General features: G+C 43.5%; 1 protein-coding gene across 2 annotated transcripts in view; it reads right to left on the reverse strand.

Annotated features, from left to right (window-relative positions):
• The window catches only part of LOC140196479 (serine/threonine-protein kinase PAK 2-like), a 100,050-nt gene extending 77,747 nt beyond the window's left edge, over positions 1 to 22,303 (reverse strand). Inside the window, exon 1 of one of the 2 annotated variants that reach the window (XM_072255757.1) lies at positions 22,128 to 22,303. The gene's annotated coding sequence lies outside the window, so the exon portion shown is untranslated. Of the gene's footprint in view, positions 1 to 14,793; positions 14,897 to 22,127 lie in introns of those variants that run through there. The other variant, XM_072255758.1, reaches the window with a different exon arrangement.
• Positions 22,304 to 22,532: the final 229 nt, after the last annotated feature.

A 22,532-nucleotide genomic window follows, 5' to 3' on the forward strand; every position in this document is an offset into this window, starting at 1 on the left:
CAATACAGAGGTCCCTGATTGTCAGCATACATAGGATGGGCTGAAGGGCCTGTTTCCCTCCTGCACGGCTCTAATTACTGAAACTGTACAATGGAAGAGGGGAAACAATGGGAGAAAACAAGTGCAACTATGAAAAAAGCTGATCAAAGCAGATTTAATAAGTTGCAGAAAGAAGAAAGAAAAATACTGATGGATCCTAGAAGAAGAAGGGACTCGGTGTGCTCTACAAGTTGTTTGATTTCATCCCTTGAATGACATGAATGCATGTCCATATCATGGGTGCCTTTTCCACCTTAAATTACTCAACTCTACAGTTTACCTCTTGCAGAAACCCCCATTCATGCCTTTATTTAAATCCTAGTCTGAATACTCCTAATGTGTTCCTTAGCTTCCATCCTTCCTCCACACAACTTGAGATCCTCAGCTGTCTACGTTCTCACCCACGGAGCTCAATTACTCAGTGACAGCTTTAAGCAAAACCTTCCTAATAAAATTCAGATTTAACATTTCAAATCACTGTCGCCTTGCCCACTCCTATTTCTGATATCTTTTTGTCCCAACAATCTCCTGATATTAATCTTCATTCAGTTTTCCTCTCTTTATCATTTAATAGAGAGAAAAAATGGAACTACAAACCTATTTCTGTCATACAAGTTGTGGAAGTGGAAATGGGACATGTAGAAAAATAAAAATGGAACTGGGAAAAGCCAACGTGAATTTGAGGGAAATCATGTGGCAAATCTAATACCTTGATGCTATAACCAGCAGAATAAGGGGAAAACAGCGACAGTCACCTATTTGAATGTTTATAATTTCTTACAAGAACTAATAAACAAAAATTGAATTCACAGAATTAAGTGAAGGATCTGGCTGCTGTTTTGGTTAATGGATATTCATCACAGTAGGAATTGCATAGATATTTTCAATTCGGGAAGACATGTTAATGAATTGCTGCAGGGATTGGTACTGGGAATCACAGTTCTTCTGAATTTGACGAGGGGTCCAGTTTTACTGATGACATAAAGCTGGGTGGCACTGTAAATTACTTGGGCATCAGGAGATTTAGACCAGCTAAATGAACAAGCAAGGTCAGGTCAAATAGGTATTATTTTGAACAATGTGAAGTCATCTACTTTGGTAGAAAAATTTTAAAAAAGGTATACTACTTTTTGAAGAGCAATGCACTGAAGTGAGTGTCAGACAGACCTGGTGTACACAAATCACAGGAAGTCAGTATTCAGGTACAGGAAGCAGTCTGAATTGCAAGAACTACATTGGCAAGCTGCTCCTCTCCCCCTTTCTTTCTCCCTAGGCCTCTCATTCCATGATCCTCTCCCTTCTCCAGCCTTGTATCCCTTTTGCCAATCAACTTTCCAGCTCTTAGCTCCATCCCTTCCCCCTCCTGTCTTCTCCTATCATTTCCGATCTCCCCTCCCCCTCCCACTTTCAAATCTCTTACTATCTCTTCTTTCAGTTAGGCCTGACGAAGGGTCCCGGCCCGAAACGCCGACTGTACCTCTTCCTATAGATGTTGCCTGGCCTGCTGCGTTCCAAGCATTTTGGGTGTGTTGCTTGTTTTGGTGGTTGTAATTTTTTCGGAGTATGATATAAATGGTGTCTTTGTGTTGTGTGATTCAAGAGTGCCAATAAAACTAAAACTACTGGCACCATGTAGAACACGGGTCCCCAACCTTTTTTTGCATCACCGACTGGTTTAACATTGACAATATTCTTGCTGACCAGCCGACAGGGGTGGCGGGGGTGGGGGGGATGTGGTTGGTGGCATTCAAGTAGGGTTGCCAACTTTCGCACTCCCAAATAAGGGACAAAAGTAGCAGTCAAATACCGGACACTTGTGTTTACCCCGAGAAAGACTACCATGACCGTGAACCCTTGCGTGGGCACCTGTGTGAGCATGTGTGTACGTGCTGATTTTTTTTCTACAAATCGGTTTTGGTTTAATCTTCCCGATTCTGTTAAGTGAAACTACACTGTACATACATTATTTCTACTTTATATAGGCTGTGTATTTATCATATCATTCCTGCTTTTACTATATGTTAGTGTGATTTTAGGTTTTATGTGTTATTTGGTATGATATGGCAGGTTTTTTTTGGGTCTGGGAATGCTGAAAAATTTTTCCCATATAAATTAATGGTAATTGCTTCTTCGCTTCACACCACTTCAGCACAAATGGTTTCACAGGAACGCTCTACCTCAGGGGGGGGAAATACGGGACAAGGGCGGTCCCGTATGGGACAAACCAATTTAGCCCAATATACGGGATGTCCCGGCAAATACGGGACAGTTAGCAACCCTATGTTCAAGTTCAACAGTGCGTGACAGGGAATGAGGAAAGGTGCAGCTGGCTCATATCGTTTCCTTGCGGCCCAGTGGTTGGGGACCACTGATGTAGAATACTCCCCAGCACATAGTTAGGAGGATTCAGAAGCCTCAAGCCAAGAACGCCATTCAGAAAGATCATGAAAGATTCTTTCCTTCAATGCCACTTTCTAGCATTGCCTTCATGTGTCTTGATTCTCTTCAAACCCAGAAGTCTCAATATTTCTGGTCCAAATGAATGCAGTGCCAGGGTAAAGAATTCCAAAGATTCCCAATCCCAAGTGAAGAATCACCTCATTTCATACCCACAAAACAAAAGGGATCTGGATTCAACCGGGGAAAAAAAATCCTCTAGAATTATTACAGGGTTTGCCAGGCTAGATGTAAAGTTACACACACAAAATGGTGGAGGAATTCAGCAGGTCAGGTAGTAGCTATTGAAATAAATATAAAATCAACCTTTCAGGCCGAGACCCTTCTTCAGATATACATGGCGGCTGGTTAATTGGGTATTGCTAGTTGCTGTGAGAATTTGACACTAGCAGAAGGGGTGGTGTGGAGAAATGATGGATATAGAGGGGTGACGTTTTGAGCCAAATGGTTCATCTCCATGGTCATCAGAATGCAGGGTGACCTTGAAAGGATAATTCACTTTCAATGATTCAATTTAAAATCAGAGAATGCACACAGTATAGAAACATAGAAAATAGGTGCAGGAGTAGGCCATTCGGCCCTTCGAGCCTGCACCGCCATTTATTATGATCATGGCTGATCATCCAACTCAGAACCCCGCCCCAGCCTTCCCTCCATACCCCCTGACCCCCGTAGCCACAAGGGCCATATCTAACTCCCTCTTAAATATAGCCAATGAACTGGCCTCAACTGTTTCCTGTGGCAGAGAATTCCACAGATTCACCACTCTCTGTGTGAAGAAGTTTTTCCTAATCTCAGTCCTAAAAGGCTTCCCCTCTATCCTCAAACTGTGACCCCTCGTTCTGGACTTCCCCAACATCAGGAACAATCTTCCTGCATCTAGCCTGTCCAATCCCTTTAGGATTTTATACGTTTCAATCAGATCCCCCCTCAATCTTCTAAATTCCAACAAGTACAAGCCCAGTTCATCCAGTCTTTCTTCATATGAAAGTCCTGCCATCCCAGGAATCAATCTGGTGAACCTTCTTTGTACTCCCTCTATGGCAAGGATGTCTTTCCTCAGATTAGGGGACCAAAACTGCACACAATACTCCAGGTGTGGTCTCACCAAGGCCTTGTACAACTGCAGTAGTACCTCCCTGCTGCTGTACTCGAATCCTCTCGCTATAAGTGCCAGCATACCATTCGCCTTTTTCACCGTCTGCTGTACCTGCATGCCCACTTTCAATGACTGGTGTATAATGACACCCAGGTCTCGTTGCACCTCCCCTTTTCCTAATCGGCCACCATTCAGATAATAATCTGTTTTCCTATTTTTGCCACCAAAGTGAATAACTTCACATTTATCCACATTAAATTGCATCTGCCATGAATTTGCCCACTCACCCAACCTATCCAAGTCACCCTGCATCCCCTTAGCATCCTCCTCACAGCTAACACTGCCACCCAGCTTCGTGTCATCCACAAACTTGGAGATGCTGCATTTAATTCCGTCATCCAAGTCATTAATATATATTGTAAACAACTGGGGTCCCAGCACTGAGCATTGCAGTACCCCACTAGTCACCGCCTGCCATTCTGAAAAGTTCCCGTTTATTCCCACTCTTTGCTTCCTGTCTGCTAACCAACTCTCCACCCACACCAATACCTTACCCCCAATACCGTGTGCTTTAAGTTTGCACACTAATCTCCTGTGTGGGACCTTGTCAAAAGTCTTCTGAAAATCCAAATATACCACATCCACTGGTTCTCCCCTATCCACCCTACTAGTTACATCCTCAAAAAATTCTATGAGATTCGTCAGACATGATTTTCCTTTCACAAATCCATGCTGACTTTGTCCGATCATTTCACCGCTTTCCAAATGTGCTGTTATCACATCCTTGATAACTGACTCCAGCAGTTTCCCCACCACCGACGTTAGGCTAACCGGTCTATAATTCCCCGGTTTCTCTCTCCCTCCTTTTTTAAAAAGTGGAGTTACATTAGCCACCCTCCAATCCTCAGGAACTAGTCCAGAATCTAACGAGTTTTGAAAAATTATCACTAATGCATCCACTATTTCTTGGGCTACTTCCTTAAGCACCCTGGGATGCAGACCATCTGGCCCTGGGGATTTATCTGCCTTCAATCCCTTCAATTTACCTAACACCACTTCCCTACTAACATGTATTTCGCTCAGTTCCTCCATCTCACTGGACCCTCTGTCCCCTACTATTTCTGGAAGATTATATACGACCTGAAATCCTTACTCTTCACAGACAATGAAACCCTGCCACTAATTCTCAGGGACAAATGACTGATTGTAACCATTCTTCATTCAGTTATTAGTATTGCAAATCATGAAATCTACCCCCAATGTCCTGGGATTCCTCAAAGGAGAAATGAACTGAAGTGGCCATAAATTGCACTGTAATTGAAGCATTCTCATATCTTACAATTCAGCAATGAATGACTTGCTCCTGACTTCCCAAAACTTCTCAAGTACCTCCAATGTATACCAGGAAATATACTGGGATAATCTATACTTCTTTGAATGTGTGCAGTTGCTCCAGCAAAGAAGCTCACAATCACCCACGACCTCTACACAGCAAGATCCAAAAATGGAAGCAGACCAAATACAAAAATTGGACAATTAACATTTGAAATAAGTATATAATTGGGAAATAAGTTTCAGTTTGGGAATTAGTGTAGTTTGAAGGATAAAACAGGTTGCGTTAAATAATTACCGCAATAGGTTAGGGGAACAAAGAAATCTACAGCACATTACAGACCCTTCCGCCCACAAAGCTCAGCCGACCACGTAACCTACTCGAGAAACTGCCTAGAATTTCCCTACTGCATAGCCCTCTATTTTTCTAAGTTCCATGTACCTATCTAAGATTCCCTTAAAAGACCCTGTTGTACCCTGCCTCTACCACCGTCGCTGGCAGTGCATTCCACACACTCACCACACTGTGTGTGGAAAAACTTACCTCTGATATCCCCCTTGTATCTACCTACAAGCACCTTAAAACTATGCCCCCCTCCCCCCTCGTGTTAGCCATTTCAGACCTGGAAAAAAAGCCTCTGGCTAACTTAAATTATTAAATTGGTGATAAAGCCAAAAATCAAGTAAACCATGCACAGTAGTTAAGCATGTTCCAACACTTGCTTCAGCCACATGTGATGCATTGTGAAGTGTTCTGGTCTGCGTGTGACATCAAATTATGGGGGACTGATGAAGATCCAAAAGATTATACCATAAATGAAGATTAAAAAGTCCAGAGCTGCGCTTTTTTTTTTTGAAGTAACCAGAGATTTATTAATACTTTATAAACGTTTGATGTGGTAACATTTTCTGCCTCACCTTCTTTGAGAGGCAAAATGAGAGATCACTTATAACTCTAATGGGGAAGTCAGGAGAAGCTTCATTACTCAGTGTGGTTAGAAAGTGGAACTTGCTGTTAAATAGTGTGGATAAGGCAAATCGAACAGAAGCATTCAAGGAAAAGTTAAATAAGCATGTCTGAGTGGTGAAGATGTACGTTATGGTGTTAAAATCGGATGAGAAAGGGTGGGAAATTTTCATGAAGAGTATCAACAGCAAGCCAAGCAGGGCCTCTTGGACCAAGTAGTTACCAGCATCTGCAGCGGATTCCAATAGGCTTCCGAGCCAATGGGCAGACCTCCTCCAACCACGGATTCCTCCAATTCCATTGCAATTTTTATGGAATTCAGGGTCTCATTGACTCCAACAAAGCCACTGATTTAAAGATTTCTATAAAGGTGTGTTATTGCTTGTGAAGAAAAATGTTAATGAAAAGGAAGCAACCAAGCAAGTCACATCATGTCTGATCAAAAGAGCTATGACAGAGTGTGCTGAATGGTTCTTTCCCCCACCCCAGCACTCTGCACAGGCAGACAACTGTGCAGCACTGGAATTTCGTGCTCCAGACTGCAGCTGTCTCACATGTCAAGGCTCATCTGTTTATGAGGATCAAATCTATCTGCCAAGTCTCTTCTTGTTGTCAGCTGCAGCCTATGCCCTCAAAATGGAATCTAAACAGTCAGTTTAAAGCTCAAGGCTATATAATTCCTCCCATAGTCTTTGAACACAGATAAAGCTGTGCTCTTCTGAAGCTGAGATTTTCTCTTCACATTATGTAATCTTTGAACATGGTCTAATCATCCTATCAATTTCATTTTACTTGTAACCCATCCGATCTTCCCCTTGCAACTGCTGCCCACTGCCCTGATCTCTTCTTGGAAGCATTCATTACATAACTGGACAGCTAACCATAGACTGAGATTGCAATCATTGCAGCGACTTCAGCTCCACAGCAGTTTAGATTGAAATGGGTAATGGAAGTGGGTAGGGTACTGCTGTTGCTAAGCTTTGAGCAGAAGGTGAAAATTGCATGTTATATCAGGAGTGGACCCATAAGCTGCAATGGCAATAACACTTGACTCCAACCCGAATCAACCCTTCCTTTAACAGGGACAACGTTATTGGCCGCAGACCAACAACCTGATGTGCAAAGGAGGAGTAGTTAAAGATAGTACCAGTGAGCGACTTCTCCCAGTCCATCTGCAAAAGTTTAAAAAAGGCTGTAAAAATAGGGGAGAAGCTCTCCTCTACAATCACTCTGAGCACCGGTGCCCCACAAGGCTGTGTACTCACTGTACACCCATGATTGTGTAGCCAAGTTTCCATCGAACTCAATATACAAGTTTGCTGATGACACCACAATTGTAGGCCGTATCTCAGGTAATGGTGAGTTTGAGTAGAGAGGAAATTAAGAACCTGGTGGCATGGTGCGAAGACAATAACCTATCCCTCAATGTCAGCAAGGCGAAGGAATTGGTTGTTGACTTCAGAAGGAGTAGTGGACCGCATTTACATCGGTGGTGTGCAAGTGGAACAGGTCAAAAGCTTTAAGTTTCTCGGGGTCAACATCACAAATGACCTGACTTGGTCCAACCAAGCAGAGTCCACTGCCAAGAAGGCCCACCAGCACCTTTACTTCCTGAGGAAGCTAAGGAAATTTGGCCTGTCCCCTAAAACCCTAACTTTTATAGATGTACCGTAGAAAGCATTCTTCTGGGGTGCATCACAACCTGGTATGGAAGTTGTCCTGTCCAAGACCAGAAGAAGCTGCAGAAGATCGTGAACACGGCGCAGCACATCACACAAAACAATCTTCCATCCTTGGACTCACTTTACACTGCGCGCTGTCGGAGCAGTGCTGCCAGGATAATCAAGGACACGACCCACCCAGCCAACACACTTTTCGTCCCTCTTCCCTCCGGGAGAAGGCTCAGGAGCTCGAAGACTCGTACAGCCAGATTTGCGAACAGCTTCTTTCCAACTGTGATAAGACTGCTGAACAGATCCTGACCCGGATCTGGGCCGTACCCTCCAAATATCCAAACCTACCTCTCAGTTTTTTTGCACTACCTTACTTTCCCTTTTCTATTTATGATTTATAATTTAAAATTTTAATATTTACTATTGATTTGTACTCCAGGGAGCACGAAGAGCAGAATCAAATATGGTTGTGATGATTGTCCGCTCTAGTATCACTTGTTTGGCAACAATAAAGTATAAAGTATAAATTCTTCTCTCTAATGCCTATTCTTTCCTTTTCAAGGTGGTTGGGGCTGTGATGGAGTCCATAATCTACAGCTGCACTCAAACTGCGGTTCTTTACGGCAGTGAGTTCCTATTCTCTGAGCAGCCTAGCATTTTTGATATCTTCAGGAGCAGCCTGGAAGATGTGCACCTTCAGGGTGTGGCTTTGTGTGGACCTGTGGACAACCCAATTCCTTGCCAACTGAAGTGCTATGGAAAATCAGAACATCAAGACAAAGGGTGTCACTGGCAGAGGTGTCTGCACTCGAGCGATTGCTCTCTCTCACAATGGTAGGAAAGAGTTTGTTGCCAATTGTTGTCAGAGAAACTCAAATAAGTGACGCTGTAGTCTGTAACATTGAAATAGCAAGCTGTTGGCACAAGTGAGAGTGCACGTGCACAAGACACACTCACATGCACACAGACACTCAGACTCACATATGTGCATACACAGACACACACACTCATATGTGCACCCACACACTCACACAAACACACAGTCACATGCACACAGACACTCACACACTCATATGTGCACTCACACACCCACACACACAAACACACATAGTGGCATGGCAAACTGCTGAGATGGACTGTAGCTTTTCTTGGTCTGTAGATCATGGTTTCTTTGGGGGCTTTGCTATTGCTTGCATGCCACGTGGTGGGAGGGATGAAAGTTGGGGTTTTAAAGTTTTCCTGTCATTCATTCTTTGAGGTTTTTTCCCCCTGTTTCGCAGAGGTCTGCAGAGAGTAAGAATTTCAGGTTGTATACTCTATACATTCTCTGCTATTAAATGAAATCACTGAACCTAGCCAAGACCTAATTTATATAAAACAGTAAAATTAAAAGGTTAATACATTTCTTTGCACTATTCTCACATCACTACCTTGTCTATGATTTAGAGAAGCCAATGCCTACGTGGTAGGCATTGCTATCTTGGCTCATGCTCCCAACACTTTCAGGCTGACCAGAAAGCTGGATGCAGGAAACCCAATGTCAGGCACACTGGTGTGCAGCATTCCAGAAATAGGAGTTTTAAAGAATGATAGATCTGTTCTGGGACCTCTATTTTTCATGATTTTTATTAACAACCTGGATGTGGGGGTAGAAGGGTGGGTTGGCAAGTTTACAGACAACACAAAGGTTGGTGGTGTTATAGATAGTGTAGAGGATTGTCAAAGATTGCAGAGAGACATTGATAGGATGCAGAAGTGGGCTGAGAAGTGGCAGATGGAGTTCAACCCGGAGAAGTGTAAGGTGGTACACTTTGGAAGGACAAACTCCAAGGCAGAGTACAAAGTAAATGGCAGGATATTTGGTAGTGTGGAGGAGCAGAGGGATCTCGAGGTACATGTCCACAGATCCCTGAAAGTTGCCTCACAGGTGGATAGGGTAGTTAAGAAAGCTTATGGGGTGTTAGCTTTCATAAGTCGAGGGATAGAGTTTAAGAGTTGTGAGGTAATGATGCAGCTCTATAAAACTCTGGTTAGGCCACACTTGGAGTACTGTGTCCAGTTCTGGTTGCCTCACTATATGAAGGATGTGGAAGCATTGGAAAGGGTACAGAGGAGAATTACCAGGATGCTGCCTGGTTTAGAGAGTATGCATTATGATCAGAGATTAAGAGAGCTAGGGCTTTACTCTTTGGAGAGAAGGAGGATGAGAGGAGACATGATAGAGGTGTACAAGATAATAAGAGGAATAGATAGTGGATAGCCAGCACCTCTTCCCCAGGGCACCACTGCTCAATACAAGAGGACATGGCTTTAAGGTAAGGGGTGGGAAGTTCAAGGGGGATATTAGAGGAAGGTTTTTTTACTCAGAGAGTGGTTGGTGCGTGGAATGCACTGCCTGAGTCAGTGGTGGAGGCAGATACACTAGTGAAGTTTAAGGGGCTACTAGACAGGTATATGGAGGAATTTAAGGGGGGGGTTTATATGGGAGGCAGGGTTTGAGGGTCCGCACAACATTGTGGGCCAAAGGGCCTTACTGTGCTGTACTATTCTATGTTCTATAGCACTGCCCGACCTCCCGTCATATCTAACATGTTTTTAAATAACAAAATTAAAACCTATTACTGACAAGACCCTGCTCACATCACCCGATGTGGCTATACCCCAAAGAATCACGTTGTGCATGCTCTCCAAAGACTCACTGGCCTCATTGTATATTATTTTGTTTTGATTTCAGATTAACAGTTGTGCTGAATTCTAAATTTAGAATTCTAAATACTTTTGAGAACAAAAGATCCAAAAATATCTGTCCCTTAAGAGGGTGAACCCTCACAAGGCAACTGGCCACAATGGAATACCTGGCAGGACTCTGAAAACCTGTGCCAACCCACTGACGGGAGTGTTCAAAGACATTTTGAATCTCTTATTGCTACTGTTCCTAAATGCTTTAAAAGGACAATCATACCAGTGCCCAAGAACAGCAGGGCGAGCTGCCTCAACAACTATGGTAAAGTGCTTTGAGAGGTTGGTTATGGCTAGAATCAACCCAAGAACCTGGATGCACTGCAGTTTCCCTTTCGTCACAATAGGTCTATGGCAGGTGTGAACTCACTAGCTCTCCATGCAACCTTGGATCACCTGGACAACACAAATACACATGTCAGGATGCTGCTTATTGACCACAGCTCAGCATTTAACACTGTTAATTCTACGATTCTGATTATAAGGCTCCAGATCCTGGGCCTCTGCAACTGAATCCTCGACTTCTTAAGGGGAAGACCAGAATAGGTGTGGATTGGAAGTAACATCTCCACCTTACTGACAATCAATACTGACCCACCTCAGGGATGTGTGCTTGGCCCACTGCTCTACTCTCTCTACCTATGACTGTGTGACTAGGCACAGCTCAAATGGCATCTATAAATTTGCTGATGATACAACCACAGGTGGTGAATAGAGGGCATACAAGAGTAAGATATACCAGCTAGCTGAGTGGTGCCACAGCAACAAACTTGCACTCAACATCAGTAAGACCAAAAAATTGATTGTGGACTTCAGAAAGGGTAAGATGAGGGAATATACACCAGTCCTCAGAGAAGAATCAGAAGTGCAGAGAGTGAACAATTTCAAGTTCCTGGACGTCAATATCTTCGATGACCTAACCTGGACCCAACATATCAATGCAGCTTATAAAGGCGGCACAACAGTGGCTACAGTTCATTTGGAGTTTCAGGAAATGCTGTATGTCACCAACAACACTGACAAATTTCTACTGTGGAGAGCATTCTACCAGGTTGCATCACTGTCTGGTATGTGGGGGAGGGAGCTACTGCACAAGATCAAAGTAAGCTGCAGAGTTATAAAATGTGCAAGCTCCATCATGGACACCAGCCTCTGTAGTATCCAGGTCATCTTAAAAGAGCTGTGCCTCAGAAAGGCAGCGTCCATCATTAAAGACCTCCACCACCCAGGACATGCCCTCTTCTCATCAGGGAGGTGGTACAGGAGCTTGAAGGCACATATTCAATGATTCAGAAAGTAGCTTCTTCCCCTCTGCCATCCAGCTTCTGAATGGATAATTGACCCATGGACTTTACCTCACTACTTTTTATTTCCTATTTTTGCACTACTTATTTAACACACATACTTACTGTAATTCAGTTTTCTTTTATGTATTGCATTGTACTGTTGCTGCAAAATTAACTAATTTCATAACATATGCCAGTGATATTAAACCCGATCCAGATTCTGAAAAGGATCAGCAATAACCCACAACCTTTCACCAATTCATGTAATTGTGTTCTCATGAGAAATTTCATTTGTAATCTGCACAAAGCATCCTCATACAAAATGATGGCAATTTGCAACTTAATAAGTGTTTCTTTACTACTTCTCACCTGGAAGGGAACAAATAAGTGTGCCAGGGAACTTGTGCAAGAATTCCACAGTCAGCTGCTAAGTGTGGAAAAGCAAAATTGAAGAAAAAGTTAACAAAAGATAAGGTGGCTTGAGAGGATGCAGAAGAAATTTACAAGAACAATTCAACAGATGAGTTCAGTTCTGTGGGAACGTTGGATAAACTGGGATTATTCTTCTTAATGTTGGTTGCAAAGACAGGTATTTAAAAATATCACACAAAAAATGCTGGTGGAACACAGCAGGCCAGGCAGCACCTATAGGAAGAGGTACAGTCGACATTTCAGGCAGAGACCCTTTGTCAGGACATTTAAAAACATCACTGGCAGTACAGAAAGAAAAACTGCTCCCATTGCTAGCTGGACTACCCTTACAAAGCTAGTGCAGACTCAACAGGCCGAAGGGGCTTCTTTCGCATTGTAACCATTCAACCAAAATCATCTCTATTTGGCAATTACATCCCATACTCAAGGGGTCTCATACGAGATTGTTCAGCACCTTCCAATTTTAACATATTTAGTGGAAGCCTACATTCTTGGTTACTTCTACAAAACTTGCTTCAATATATCTCTTCAAAGAACAAAGTACTGTGGATTCCGGTTAATTGGACCATTGGTTAATCAGGGCAGTCGCTTACTTGGGACAGCACTTTAAAAAACAGGAAATAGCCGAGATTGCCTTCATTATTTGAGACACGATGCTACTTAATTGGGGCAGGACACTTGAACTTATTTTAACTAGCGTCAAACGTGTGCACTTGTGTGGCCGTAACAGCAAACTGTGCTTAGAGCAAACAGTTTTTAAATAGCATCAGCTGCGTGTTGCTTGTGTTCAAGAAAGTGATTTTTGCAACTGATAGTTGGCGAGAAATTAGTAAGATAATTCAGAACTGCTTTGCTCACTGCGTTTTCAACCATCCAGGCTTGGGAATGCCAGAAACAGCCAGGAGTAAAAATGAAACTATTTCACTACTTCAACAAGATAGAAACTATGAAGATTTTGAAGGTATTGACAATAACTTGAATGTTACAATGACAATTTTCTAAAATCGAGAACTGTAGTGGCATTGATAGTGTTCTAATTTGTCCTGTGTTTTATTTAAATACATAATTTGTTGCTTAGTTAAACAGTAGTTTGTCTTTTTAAATACCTTAACTATTTCCATGAAACTTCAGCTAATTGAGGCAGCCATTTAATTGGGCCAAAATTTAGTAGTGCCGATGTGTCCTAATTAACTGGAATCTGCTGTGTTGGTAGAGCAGAAACCACAACATCCCACACAGCCACACATATGCATGCAAACTCATTTACTTACACTCACAGGTGACATGGAGCAGGGGGGGGGTGGGGAGGATAAAAATTCATACAGGTTAACTGGGTCACATTTCATTACAAAATTAACATCTCCAACGGAGCAGAACTCCCTTGGTATCAGCCTAATTATGACTCATGTTTAAAGCCCTGGTAAATTCATTAAACTGTTGGATTGAATCAAAGGCCAACTGACCTAGAATGATACTTCTTCCCTTGCACTCACACATAGGGCAGCATAGTACTGTAGCATAGTGGTTAGCACTGCGCTTTACAGTTCACCAGACAGGTAACCCCCGGTTCAATTCCCACTGCTGCCTGTGAGGAGTTTGTACGTTCCTCCCACCACCACATGGGTTTCCTCCAGATGCTCTGGCATCCTCCCACAGTCCCATGATAATGCTGGGGTTAAATAGGGAATTGCTAGGCATATCCATTATTGCAGACATGATATACACATAGCAAAACAACGAGAAAAGCTAAACTGGTGACAAACAGAACTATCAAATTTCTTAATTTATTTACACACTTCAGTCATACATAGCAACTAATGACCAAAAAGAGCATCTCAGAATATCAGGATTTCTCATCACCTCAGAGGAACAAAACCCAAACTGCACAAGGTGGGTGTCGCAGTGTTGTCATCTATGAGATCACCTTGTATGGTTTCATTTGCTCCCATAACACACTGAATTACACTTACATATCCTTGTCGCAAATAACGGAGACCCTTCCTTCAAAAGGTAGAAGAAAGCAATGTCAAAAAACAAGGCTTAAAAGATTTTACTCTTACAAAGAATGAGCTAATTCATAGAAAACTATTTTGTCTAAGAAGATATTGAATTGTAACTGATTAAAAAGAACTGCTAGTGTAAAATAAATACACGCCAGTGTTCAACATTAGAAAGACACTTGAAAGGGGGATGGAAACTACCAAGTTTGGAGAAATGAGCACTAGCAAGAGATCTCTTTCCATCTAGATACAAAGATGCCCCTTTAGAACGGAGATGAGGGACTTCTTCAGCCAGCAGTTGGTAAATCTGTGCAATTCATTGCCACACAGGCTGAACAGACCAAGTAATTTGGTGAATTTAAGGCAGAGATCGATTTGTTCTTCATTGATAAGGGGTTTAAGGGAGAAGACAAGAGAATGTGGTAGGGAAAAAAAAGCCACAATTGAATGATGAAGCAGGCTCGATGACCTAATTCTATTCCTTTACCTTACTAACCAAGGCTGATATTCTAAATCAGAAGCAAATGGGTTACCAATTTGCCCAATTATAAAGCATTGGCATCAGTCTACAGGTGTAAATCACAGCTTATGAATTTTACAAAACAGTAGCACAGCCTCAGCCTGAACGCAATCTCAAAGTGCCTTGCACAAACTATTACAATTTTGCAATTAACTTGCTGCTAACAGGATATAGTCTGGACTCATGTTATCAGACAATTCTCCGCTTTCAACGCTGTCTGAAAACTAACTGCTGCAAGAAAACACTAACCTTTCGTCTGTAGAAGTTCCTGGCTCAAAATGTATTAGCAGGTTCCCAAAAGCCACTTTCAAGTTGGAGAAAAGGAAGTAGCTTACTCAGAGCAGAGAAAAAAGGCTCTGCAGTTAAGGAAGCAAAGTAACCAGGACAAAGTCCAAAGTTGGGTGGGGAGTGGGGGGAGGGGAGGTTCTGTGGTGCAGACTTCCAATAGCTCTCCAGGTGAATGACTACCATTTGTCCTGACCTGTGCTTCTTACTCTTAAAAGCTTTCCACTTATGCAAGAGGCAGTGGAAGCTGAAGGAGGAAGCTGCACAAGTACACAACAGAACAAAGAACCGTCAGTTCCTGTTATTGCAAAGCAACAAATCCATTAGGTGCAGCAGAGAAACTAATCACAGCCAAGTAAGTATACCACCTTCGCAAGCCAGGTGAGTGAAGCTTGTTCTGTCATTGATGCCGATAATGATTCTGGTTCCATTTAAATTACCCTAAACTCTGCTCCTGCGGATAATTATTGCATTTATGGTAAGCACTACTTTTACTGAACTTCAGTCAAAACAGCAACATCCTCTAAACCAGTTCAGTGCCATCATCTATTCCAATTCAATTCCCTCAATTCACATCAGCCAGTTCATTTCCATTCATGAGTTCCCTGATGACTCATTTTTACATAAATCACAAAATCAGACAGCACATCATGCCAGTTTACAGACTTGATCAAATTGGCTACAAGAACTTAGTCCCACATAACTACGAGACTTGTGGAGAGGCAAAACGATTTAAGGTTTACAGAGCTAGGACAGCTCTAAAATAAGTATCCATCGTCAATGGAAGCAGCCTTTCATGACCACCTAACGCACTCTGGAGCCCTTGAGTGCTTTTAAACTGTAGTCATTGCAGGACTATAGGAAGTGCAGTAACAACGTAGAGCACGTTCATGCTTGCTCTCAGGTAGTGCTGAGAGACTGCAGGCAATCTTAAAGACACACTCCTTTGCTTCACCCTGTGTAATAATGAGGTAATTCTAATGACATGCCTTCCCTAATCAACTGGGAATGCTTTCTCTTTTATGCACTTCAACATTCAACCTTATCTCTGATAAAGTTTAAGAGAATGGGGGATTCCCAAGATCCCTGTAAACATTGAATTAAGTACTGACCATGTCTATGACTGCAGTGTGTTTGAGTAATGTCTCACAGCTGCCTTCTTTGGAGCAAGATAATTAAAGTTTGCCCAGATCCACATAAGATGTCTCTGGGCTTTTCACACCTTTTGATTTTGACAAAAAGCAGTACCTGATGGAAATTAGACAGAACATTCCTTTCTTAATTAAAGCATAAATTTGACAGATGTTCTTATCTCCGTAATTAAGTTGTGGCTCCAGCAACCAGGTAGGACATTCCTTTCTTTAATTAAAGTGGCTGGAACGTCTAACAAATTGATTGCACTTTTGTACCAATAGTCCATTGACTTGGCCGGAATGGTCATCAAACTGATTGTTCTTTTGTCATCAAACTGATTGTTCTTTTGTATCAGTGGCCTTATAACTTCTGACATCGGGCAGTGAACTTGTAGAACCGCCGGGGAGATGAGAAAGGGTCTCTCCCTGATGTCGGGTCCAAGTTCACTCACCGGCTGAGCTCGAAGAAATAAACAGGTGAAAAGTAACAATCTTTTTGTGCTGTTGTTATTTGATCCAGCAAAGTTACATTTACATCTCTGCCTGTATGCTACATACCACAACACTAGTTCATACACTGATACATTCCTCAAACCCAAATCCAGGTCTAATGAGAGATGGCAAGCTGCAGAATAATGACCACAGAACTGTCATACGCAACTGAATTTTTACTCAAAAGGTTCCAGGAAATAACGTTTAATAAAGACTAACTGGATAGCTCTTAAAAAAAAAAGTGTACAGATACAATGGGATACCGTTCTGCACTTAGATTCAAAGTCGCTCTAGTTTTTAAACCATGGCCATGCCTGACCAAAATGCACCCAAGTCATTGAACTAGATCATGCTCCTTTGGTTTCCAAGGATGGACATCACAGTGTCTTTTAAAGCTCAAAGTAAATTTGTTACCAATGTACATATATGTCACCATATACTACCATAAGATTTATTTTCTTGCAGACATTTACAGTAAATGCAAACACAACAGAATGAAAGAATAAACTGCATACAATACAAACAACCAATGTGCAAAAGACAACAAATTGTGCAAGTACAAAAAGGAAAAAAACAAAATAATAATAATAAATAAGTAATGAATATTGAGAACGTGAGTTACAGAGTTCTTGAAAATTAGTCCATTGTGTGTGGAATCAGTTCAATGTTGGGGTGAGTGAAATCATCCATGCGGATTCAAGACCCTGATTGTTGAGAGGGAATAACTGCTCCTGAATCCCAGGAACTTGGTGCTGTGGGACCTGAGGCTCCCATATCCCCTTCCTGATGGCAGCAGTGAGAAGAGAGCATGGTCTGGGCAGTGGGGGTCCTTGATGATGGATGCTGCTTTCCTGTGACAGCACTCCATGTCAAACTGCTCAATAGTGGGGAGGGCTTTACCTGTGATGGACACGACTATATCCACTACTTTTCGTAGGCTTTTCCATTCAAGGACATTGATGCAACCAGTCAGTATATTGTCCACCACATTTCTACAGAAGTTTGTCAAAGTTTTAGATGACATGCCAAATCATCTCAAATTCCTAAGTAGTACAGGCACTGCCATGCCTTCTTTGTAACTGCACTTACTTATGGGCTGTAACCACGACAGATCCTCTGAAATGATAATGCCAAAGAACTTATAGTTGCTGATTAGCTCCACCATTGAAAACCTGATGAGGTCTGGCTCATGGACCTCTGGTTTCCTCCTCCTGTAGTCAATATCAGCTCCTTGGTTTTGCTGTCATCAAGTGAGACTTTATTGTTGTGGAACCATTCAGCCAGATTTTTAATCTTTCACTTATATAAAGGCGAAACAAAGTTAGGATGGCGCTAAATGGCGACTCCTTTGTTTGCATCTTCCGAAACAGCTTCATTTACATCTTTAGTATCTTTATTTTTCCCTTTCAGGGTTCTTTTGAAGACCCTGACCTGGAGTTACATGCTGACTTTGGTTCTGTGCAGGAATGGGACCCCTTCTTGGGGTTTCAGGACTGGCCGTTTTTCGGCACGCCAAGGATTCGGCCTGAGAGTCCGGCTCAAATTCGGAAGCCTAAGAGTCTCAGGGCTCTGGAGACGGGTGGATTGAGGGTCAGTGTCACGGCAGGAAACTCATGTGTTGTCAGGGGATGCGGGATATCTTCTGTGGGCCCAAAGACCCAGGATCTTTGCGATCTTTGGGCCCAGAGCTCAAACAAAGTGAACTAGCAGACTTTTAACATCGTCAACCAGCAAGTTGTTTATGTCTCCCCACTCGCTGGGAAAATGGAGACACCTTGTTCTCCCCTATTAGGGAGAGAGACAGCCTGTGGGATGTCGAATGCCGGATGAAACAGGAAGTGTTTGGGGTAACTACAAGCAAGTCTGTGTCTTTGGTGAGCTGAGTGCTCAGTGGTGGTACTGATGCTTGCATTTTTTTGCTGGTGGGGGGGGGGGGGAGTGGGATTGTTGCTCACTGCCACTTACGTGCGGAAGGGAGGGGAGCCGGGCGACTTTGGGTTCTGTCATTCTTTCTCTGCGGCACTTCTGTTTTTGTGGATTTTGCGAAGAAAAAGCATTTCAGGATGTATATTGTATATATTTCTCTGACACTGAATTGGAACTTTGATATGCTGATTCATCACCATCTTCGATTCAGCCAACGACAGTGGTGTTGTCAACAAACTTAAATATGGGGGTTGGAGCTGTGTTTAGTCTCACAATTACAAGTATAAAGTGAGTCAAACAGATGGCTAAGCACACAGCTTTGTAGCTCACCTGTGCTGATGGTGATTGTGGAGATGTTGCTGCCAATCCCGCCGCTGGCTGTAAGGAGTTTGTATGTTCTCTCCATGGCAGTATGGGTTTCCTCATACATTCCAAAGACATACCGGTTGGCAGGTTAACTACTCAATGTAAATTGTCCCGTGACTAGGCTACGATTAAATTGGGGACTGCAGTGTAGCTCGGCTCAAAGGGTTGGAAAGCCTACTCCACACTGTATGTCAATTAATAAATCCAAACTGACAGGGGTCTGCAAGTAGGGATCCAGTTGCTTGAGAAGGCATTGAGGCCTGGGTGTTAGAATTGATTGATTACTTTTGAGGGGATGGTCGTGTTGAATGCAGACCATCTTCACTGACCAGAGCTCCAAGGTTGAATGAAGAGCCAATAAAATGGAACCTGTGATGGGAGAAAAACTGGAGCAGATCCAAGTCAAACCTCAGGACGGAGTTGATATGTTTCATCACTAACCTCTCAAAGCACTTCATCACAGTGGATGTAAGTGCCACTGGACGATAGTCATTGAGGTAGGTTACCACATTCTTTTTGCCTAACAGTATGATTGAAGTCTGTTGAATCAGGTGGGTACCTCTGACTGGTGAAGCAAGAGGTTAAAGGTATCAATAAAGATGCCAGCCAGTTGATTAGCCTGAGTCTTCAGTACTCAGCTAAGTTTACTGTCTGGGCCAGATGCTTTCCATGGGTTCACACTCCTGAAGGATGTTGTCAGGTCTGACTCAGCCTGAAATTACAGGTTCATCAGGGGCTTTGGGACTTTGTGAAGGTGCCTCCAAGTTTTGTCAGTCAAAGCACACATAAGAGGTATCAAGCTCATCTGCAAGCAAAACTTTGTCGTCACACATCATTTTGGTTTCACTTTGTAAGAGGTGCAGCATCCAAGCCCTGCCACAGCTGTGCAGCATTCATCTGTGATTCAAGTTTGGTCCAGGATTGCCACTTCTCACCTAAGATAGCATTTCAGAGGTTGTACCTAGACCTCTTACATTTTACTTGGTCGCCAGATCTGAACGCCACTGGTCTGGTTGTCAGCAGATTACGGATTAAAAGAGCTGATGTGAGATATTGTAATTCATTATTACCCAGGATACAGATGCATTCTGATATTTGTTTATAGATCAACCTGAATGGCAATTGTTTCACCACAGATACTGCTTGATCTGCAGAATATTTCCAGCATCTTTTATTTAATTATTTCAAATTTCGGCATCTATATTTTGCTTTTGTAACACACCAAAGGTTGAGTCTTACAATCAATTACCGCAGAAGTGGTGTTCTCTCCAACTGCACTACCTCTTATACTCATTACTAATTCACAAATATGAGTCTCCAAAAACTGCTTAATGCACAAGAGCAGACTAGCACACAAATGTATAAGTTATTCAAATGATGAAAATAAAAATGTTACCTTGGTTGAGACCACATTGCTTACCCCTGAAACAGAAGATCTTATAACCATACAACCATTACAGCACGAAAACAGGCCATCTCGGCCCTTCTAGTCCATGCCGAGCTCTTACTCTTGGCTCAAGACTGCTGGACTGAAAGCATTAATTTTATTGACACATTGCGGTATTGAAACAATGCTACAATGGTAGTGATTCATTTCACAGTGCAATATTAAACTGCTCAGTCAACTGGATATTCAAGGTTCCATAACACACGATAAAGCACCAAAATACCGGCCATCCACTCCCAGTCAACTAACAGCAACAAAATACAAAACATTTTCCCCCTTGTTGTTTGTGAGTTATTACTTTGACAACAACTTTCCATTCATAACAATATGATCTTATTTAAGCAATTATTTCTGTATAAATGCAAGTTCATTATTTTATTTAATGCATCAAGGCATGTCTTGATGAAAGCAAATAATAGTTAACCTGATTTTATTGCAGTTAGGAAACACAGACTGAGTCACATTGCTCTTATATCCTTGTACTTTGAAGAGGAGACCCATGGAACTTTGAGGAACTAAAACAAGTGAGTACAAGTTCAATCTTGTGTGCTGAATTGGAATACTTCACCACTAGCTATGAGCAAACACAAAACCTTTGCTCTGCTCCATAACTGAATACATTGCTACAAATACAATTACATGCCCAATATAAACCTCGCTGTTTTACCATGTACATTCTACCTATAACTAAAGCAAGGGCATAGAGTCATGCTGAAGGACAGCATTTTTTTATGTTTCCTGATCCAAATCCCTCATCTCAGTTAATAATCTGCTTCAGCTTTCCAACAAAATAATTTCTTGTCAAAATCTTTATTTGCTCAAATCACAGAAATCTCTCAACATCACCCATCAAATAAGACACAAAACACCACAAAACTTTTCCAATGTTGTAAAATCAAGAAATGTCACGGATCCCCTCCCCCAGACAACCACGTAATCTCTGCTGCCCTCGTAGTAGTTGCACTCCCACTCCAATTCTCCTGTTTGATGTCCATTCCCCCTCCACATCCTTGCCCTCAGTCACCCTTGACTCTCCACCTCCTCAGTCACCTGTACCCAGTCCTTTTCGAACAGCCATGCTCCCTCCCCCACCCTTGGCCACCAGTAACCCCTCCTCCTCCACATTAAGGCACCCACAGCCACTCCCCCCTCGGGCACTTGTGCCCACTCCTCCTCCTCCGTGTTTTGTACCCTTCCCTCTTTCTTTTTGAACCTGTTCCCCCACCTCCTCCACCCTTGGAAGACTGTACCGTCTCTCACCCGCACCCCCTCTTCCTCTGCCCTCAGGCGCCCATGCCCCCCTTCTCCACCATCAGTGCCTGCACCCCTTCCTCCTGTCCTCAAGCAAACTGACCTGTACCCCTCACTCTTTCTTTTTGGACACCTGCTCCCCAACTTCCTCCACCCTAGGGAACCCGCGGCCCCTCCTCCACTCAGGTGATCCCCTTCCTTCTTGGACACTATTCTCCCCCCCCCCCCCCTGCTCTCGGCTCCCTCGCCCCCTCCTCTTTGACCACCTGTATCCCTTCCTCTTTGGACACCTGTATCCACGCCTCCTCTGCCACCCGCAACCCCATCGGCCGCCCCTCTCCACACCTTCGGCCGTCGCACCCCCGCCCCTTGCTCGGTCACCTGTACCCCTTCCTCTTCCCATCTGGACGCCCGTTACCCCTCCTCCGCTTTCAGACATCCACACCCCTTTTCCCTCTTCCTCCTGCTCTGAACTTGGAGAATCCCAGCAACACACACCGACTGCAGGCACCGCCCGGCCCCTCACATGCTTATCCACCCGTCCGTTAGTGCCGCATTCCGAGACTAACCCCCCCAACCTTCCTCACTCCTCTCTCTGTCCCCGACATCTTTCACTCAAAGGCAGCAGGTGCCGGTCGGGGCAAAACAGCTGCCGGGGCCTCGCTCCAGCAGTGCACACTCACCTGGTGTGCAGGGCCGACGCTCCGGCAACTCGGGCTGTGCTGCTCCAGGTTCCTGCGAACGGAGAGACAGGCACAGGGGGCGCAGACACACAGGGCAAACCGCCACCGAATGGCGGAGGGAAGCGGAAGTGAAGCCGCAGCCAGGCCCGGCACGGCCCAGGAAAGGAAAGGGTGGGGAGAGGGGCAGTCCTTAACTGGGTCCGACCCAAAATCGAGCCCCTCCTTTCTCCGGTCCTCGTCCAGTCTCCATCGCTAGACTAGCTCCCAGGCCAACCACAACCCCATTGCATTTCGGGAGGTGTAGTCTACTTCTCAGGGCTACCTTCAATTCCTAGCATAGGACGGTAAGCGTCTCTCATTCGACTGACTACATTTCCCAGAATCCACAAAAGCTCAGAGGCAGCG

This window comes from Mobula birostris, chromosome 4 (assembly GCF_030028105.1).
Source record: "Mobula birostris isolate sMobBir1 chromosome 4, sMobBir1.hap1, whole genome shotgun sequence".
NCBI classification, from domain to species: Eukaryota; Metazoa; Chordata; class Chondrichthyes; order Myliobatiformes; family Myliobatidae; genus Mobula; species Mobula birostris.